Consider the following 6,406-nt stretch of genomic DNA (forward strand, 5'->3'; position numbering starts at 1 on the left):
CAAAAATAGTTGAGTTCCAATAGATCCTTCTCTCGACTTCACCTAATTTAGTATCTTACATGACTATAGTGCAATGATCAAAACCAAGAAACTGACATTAGTACAATACTATTAGCTACACTACAGACTTTAATTCGGAGTTCACCAGTGTCTCCACTAATATCTTCTGTTCTGAGATCTTACTAGGATCCCACAGTGCATTTAATTATCTGTGTCCTTAGTCTCCTTCAGTCTGGGACACTCTCTGTCTTGTCTTTCAAAGCTTTGGCACTTTCAAAGAGTATTAGTCAGGTATTTTGTAGGGTATCCCTCAGTTTGGGTTTGTATAATGTTTTCTCCTGGCTAAACTGAGGTTATACAAAAACCTCAGTTTTTGTATCAGTACAGAAACACTGATTCCTTCTCTCTGCTCCGTGGAAATGGAACCTCTTTTTCCAGCAATGAGTTTAAGCAAGGGCATGTGCAGAGGGCCTGAATGAATCAGTACACCTCTAGGAACCTGAGGGGTGGGTCTCAGAGTTAGGTGCCGAGCCTAAGAGCACTTTACATGCTTCTCTTACCTCTTACCTGTATCTTCCTTTCTCTCTTACTACAAGCAGCAGCAGAATACGTGAGAACTTTTCTTTGCTGTAGGAAGATAGCGAGCAATGTCTGTTAATCTGATGCTGTTGAGATCAGCAGAAGGGCAAGGTGTAGCCAAGGAAGGCAGAGTATAATAATGGATGTTGGTGGTGAGAAGGGGTGGTGAAATGGAACTGTGGATAAAGTGACTGTTCAGTGGTCCAGGGCAGCATTTTGTGGATTCAGGGCAGCTCTAGATAACCTAAGAATAAGATGTAGACATCTCCGTGGGTGGGAAACTTGTTAATCTGTGTTGAGGAGGTGGTGGTAAACATTTTAAAATCATTTGTAATAGGGAGAAAGCAAGTTTGCTTTTGTCCATGGGTAAACCATAGTGGTGGTGAAAAAGAATCCTGGGGCAGATTTTTAAGACTTGCAGTTTGGCTTTGTCTTTGTCTGGACTCTGGAAGCTCCTTAGCGGACAGGCCCTTGTTTGTCCAGTTCTCCTCCTGCTCTGAAAACCTAGTACCTGGACTTGGTATATTGTAAGACTTCAAAAAATGTTTATTGGTTAGATAAATAATAAATAAGTGAATATAGTACTCATCTACAAAACATACTGGTGTGCACTTTCCTCAACCCCACTCAGAAATCTGACCCCATCCCCTAGCATGGTTTTGAAGGCCCAGCAGTGGCCCTGAGTTCAGGACTCCAAGCCATCTGTCCTGTGTCAGTCCTCTAAGTGCCTAGAGAAGCTGTGTTGGGTGGAGACTATTTTTTAAGAGGTCTCTGGGAGCAACAGAATCTAAATTGTTTATGAAAATGCAAAATCAGCTCAAATGTATAGATGGCAAAATATGCATTGGGGAGAGGAGGCAAATAGTAATTTTGAAGCCTCCTTCCAGGTGGGCCATGGCGTGGGGAAGCCAACAGAAATGGGGAAGGGTGGTCATGGTAACAAGTTGCAGAGAATGGATTTTACTTGTGTGTACGTGTGCACACATGTGCCTGCAGGTTGAGATGTGTTTACCTGACTGATGAGACTGATACCTCCTCATCTGCTCAGTACTTCTTGGTTACTTTCTTATAACTGCCAGTTTTCCATATAATTTAAAAAACATAATTTGTAATTACCATTGTAATTTAAATTGAACTATATAAGTTTTCCAGATGCATATAAGAGAGAAGCAAAACAGCAAGAGGCTCTGAAGACTTATTTTACTCAGGTGTAAAAGGTAGATTAGAACTGGTTTTATGGGTGTATTAATGAAAACAGTCAGCAGTAGGTGCAGTTGGTATGTAGCAAGCACTGTGCAATGCATCCTTATAGACACACCATGAGGCAAGTAGAATATTCCCATTCTACAGAAAAGGAAATTAAGGCATGCACACTTGCTTCAAGTCATCTAGCTAGTAAGTGGCAGAGCTGTGAGTCTAGCTCTAACAACTATATTTACTGTACAGTGCTTCTAGTGCCATCTAGAAAAGAAAGGCATGTGCTTTCTGGAATAACCTGTAACCTGGGAATATAAATGGGAGAGTTGGGAAGGACTAGGTTTCTGCTCTTGGCTCTTTTAGGGATAAAATGAATACACCAGACACATATCCTTGTGTATGCCTCTTCATGCAGGCAATAAGAACTACAGTTGTCCCTCGCTCACTGGTAGGTCAGTGTGAGTTTCTGCAGGAGGTTGCACACTGCATGGGCACTTTCAGGATGAGAAGAAGGTTATTTGCTAAGGTATTTGTTTACTCCACCAGCTCCATAATAAAAAAGGAACTCAGAATCTCTCTCTTCAAAATTTTAAGCAGTTACATGTTTTACATGACAGGATAAGCACAATTATTAAGGGATCTCGTGGAATTGCTTTAAAACAAAGTTCTACTTTTGATTCTTGTATAGGTTCACACATTTACTTCATACAAATTAGCTCATAGTATTCAACAGGTTTAGGCTCTGTAGATCAACTACTTATTTGTTTTTTAGGGGGCATGTGATAAAAAGGATTGTCACATAAATGCCAATCTTGTGAAAGAAGTCATATTTATCTAATACACAGACTACACACACCATGGTTTGTACGGTCACATCATAAGGAGTCTTTGTCTCATGGGCGACACCAAATTTATTTGCTTCTCAAAGATGAAAGGCCAAATTACTTCCAATTTTGACAGTAAATTCAGGAAATTTAGATAAGTTCAGATCATTGAAGCCATTCAATGAATATTGAGTGGGATTAGTTGTTATAAGAAAAATTATTATATATTTTTATAAATTATACATATGACTCAAGAGCCAAATTTGGAAGGAATCATTTATCACCTAAATATTGAATTGGGAAGGTTCATGATTAGGAAACCAGACATTTAGATCTTCAGAGGCCTCTGCCCTTCTGGACACTGTTCAAGATTTTTAATAAAGTGGTTGAACCAAACAGAAACATCATGATCACTAGCTCTAGAGGGTCCTGGATTTTGGAAGGAAATGTCTAATTCCCAATTCGATGAACATTCCAGTGGAGTTGGCCATATTTTCTTCTGTAAAACAGCAATACTATTATGCTCGGAAGGGGGAAGAAATACATAAATAAATGCAACATTTTTCAAGTGAAGCTTTCAGTAGCTGATTCAGCTGAAATGTAATTTATGCTACTAAGTCCCTGGATTTTAAAGGGACTTCTTCTCATCATCCTACAAACCTTTGAATTTGGATATATATTCTTAAGTCCAGAATATATATCCTGTTAATCCTGTCAAAAGCAAGAGATATAACAGACCCTGTCTAAAACAAAGAGAGAAAAGAAATTATGTTCCAGAGGTTTGGGGGAAGGGAAGAAAGTTCAGTGTATGACTTTTAAACAAATTCCTATGACACTACCTGATTTCACTACTATTTATGCCTAGAAAAGTTTATCATAATTTTAATATGGCCACATTATATGGGGACTTTAAGGTGACATAAAGTTGACAGTGAAATGTAGCTGGTTTCATTTAACTGTGATGGAAGAGGGGAAAGTATGTCAGATTGACCCAATTCTTTTGTTCTAGAACTGGCTCTGCCCCTGCCTAGCTATGTAACATTAATCCAGTTGCTTACTTAGTGTAGGCCTCGGTTTCTTCATCCATTAAACTAAGTTAGTTGTACTAGTTATACTAGATGATCCCTTACTAACAATTTTGGCATTAACATTCAATGAAGTTGGATAAGTTCTCCTAGGCCAATGGCATTCAAATTTATTTTTTTACTGGGACCCATATAAGTACATTTTATATTATGACCTTGTTCATACACATGTATAGATTTATATGTAAAGGTTTTATATATATATACAGTGTGATGTTATACATACAACCACACACACAAATGAGTTTCATGAAACAATATCTATCCTTATTACTTCAGATTCATTATATTTTTTATTTCATTAAGAAAAAGCAGTTCAACATCCATTACACTGACTTCATGACCCAGTTTGACGATCACCATAACTAGGCACAATCCCACTTAATTTAACCATTAATCCACACAGTCACTTAGAGCAGTTAAAAAACTGCTCTAAGTGACTGTGTGGATTAATGGTTAAAATTCTGATCATTGAAAAAAATATATAAAAACTATAGATGCCAGTCCACATATTAAAGGAATATGCTACAAATTTAGTGAAAAATTATGACACCTAAATAAAAACAACCACTAAGTGCAAGTACCCTCCATCGGTGAACTTACCTGTTTTAAGCTCTGCATGATTTAACTTTGGTTTTTCATTCTTCTATAAGGAAAACTTTTCTTTGAAACTTCCTCTTACCTGTCAGACTGGCTTTTAACTGTTCAATCAAAGGAACCCTAGTGTTTTGATAAATGAATCTGTTTATAAACAACCCCTTTTAAAGTTTCTGCAGATTTTACTAGAGTACTTTAAAAGGGCCCTTGAGGGAAGACACAGTAAAAAGATTCTTGTGCTTGCACCTTTCACCCTGTCTTCAAATCATCAGTGGGCCCTCTGTTGCAGTTTTTGAGTTCCGAGTCTTGGCATGCCGAGGTGTTATAGGGATTTCTTGTGTCTTAGATGATACTTAAGGGTCTAGAATAATAGGTGATTCATTGAACCATAATCCAAGGATGAAAAAATTGGCTCTGATTACCCAAGCAGTGTCTCCCTTTTTACCTTAGTCACACACATTTTTGCATATAAGTGACAACCACAGGTATTAGGAATATTTCCAATGGTTCAACCATCTAGGGAATATATCATTTAGATGAGAGAAGTCTCAAAATTTCCTTAAAAGGTTACATTACAAAATAACCCCTTTTCAGGTAGCACTTCTAAGTAGATAATTATTGTTTGTATACTTTAAAAAATGACATCATCTCCACTTATTAGTTTATAATACATATAATGAATTTAACAATATAAAGATTGTATTCCATTTATCATACTTTCCCCCTTGATACTACTTATAGATTTATTAAAAAAAAAATTCTAAACAATTAAAATTATGAAAGAAATCTTAGATTTGGCTTATTTCTATTTGTCTTTTATTAGTCCTTTATTTAATATTATCCTCATCGAATGGAAACTGTGTACAAAAAGACTTGTGACCACTTGGGTGCTCTGTGAAGTTGGATCACTGGGATGGGAGCATGGCCCAATTATTTGCCTTTGTGTTCTTGATCCCTAGCTTGAAACTTTCTCAACCTTAACAAATTAAGTTTTCTAAAATCATCACAATATATTACTGACAATTAACCCTCACCAATAATACTTTGGATTTGTGGAAAAGATCCAGATAACTCCATTTAAAGATCAATAATTGTGGGCTTCCTATTTATAGTTTTGGAACCTCTACCATGTCTCACTCCCCCCCATCCCCCCCCCCCCCGCCCACATCGTTGTTTTTTTTTTTTTTTTTCCAATATGGCATAAGTTAATATTCTCAGTACATACAATTTCCACCAAATATATGTTACATCGTTGAAAACAATCTGAAATTTTTTCTTTTCAGAAAAATCCTTTTCTCAAGATCTATTCCGATTAGACTTTCCTATATCCAGGTAAGCATATTGTGCTGTTCCTGAGGCTTTTTTTAATGCTACCCATGCTGATCCAAATCAAACAGACCTTTAGAGGGTACTGACAATGACGTCTTCATCGAATATGATCGCTGCTAAAGCTTTAGCTCCCTGTTTGCTCTGTAATGCTGTGCCAAGATCTTGGCCTTTAGATGTTCCCAGAATCCCTGGAAACATTACTTATTTGTTTATGAGTATAAGCCTTAGAATGGTTTTGCATCCACAACAAAGTATGACGATGAATTGGGCAGTGTGAATCTCTTGTTGGGTTGGAATTATTTTCTTTACCTACCATAGGACTTGGAATCAGTTAGAACAGAATTTTAAGTAATAACCTACCTTGGTGCATTTACAAAATACCCCAGAATTAAAACAGAGTAAAGGGATTTACTGTAACAGGATCCACTTTTTTTTCAGCCTTTGGCATTAATTTTTTTCCTTAAGAGTACTAAAATTTTTAAAATCTGAGGGATATTGGTGGAAACTATGATTGAGGACTCACGTTAGTTAACTTTTAAAATATAAATTTAAAAAACAACTCTTCATATCCTAGCCTGGTAAAGAAATCAGCAGAGTATCATAAAATAACTAACATCCTCAAAATGGGCTTTATTTAAATATCATAAAGGCCAAACAAAATGGTTCTATCACCAGAAAATACTACAAATATGGACAGAAATAACATAATTTCTATTTGAAGATCTCAAAATAGCACACTAGTAATTGGCTCTCTTCAATCTTGGCTGCGTTTTGAGTAACAGTACAAAAGCATTA

Source organism: Pteropus vampyrus, unplaced genomic scaffold (genome assembly GCF_000151845.1).
Source record: "Pteropus vampyrus isolate Shadow unplaced genomic scaffold, Pvam_2.0 Scaffold15, whole genome shotgun sequence".
NCBI lineage: Eukaryota > Metazoa > Chordata > Mammalia > Chiroptera > Pteropodidae > Pteropus > Pteropus vampyrus.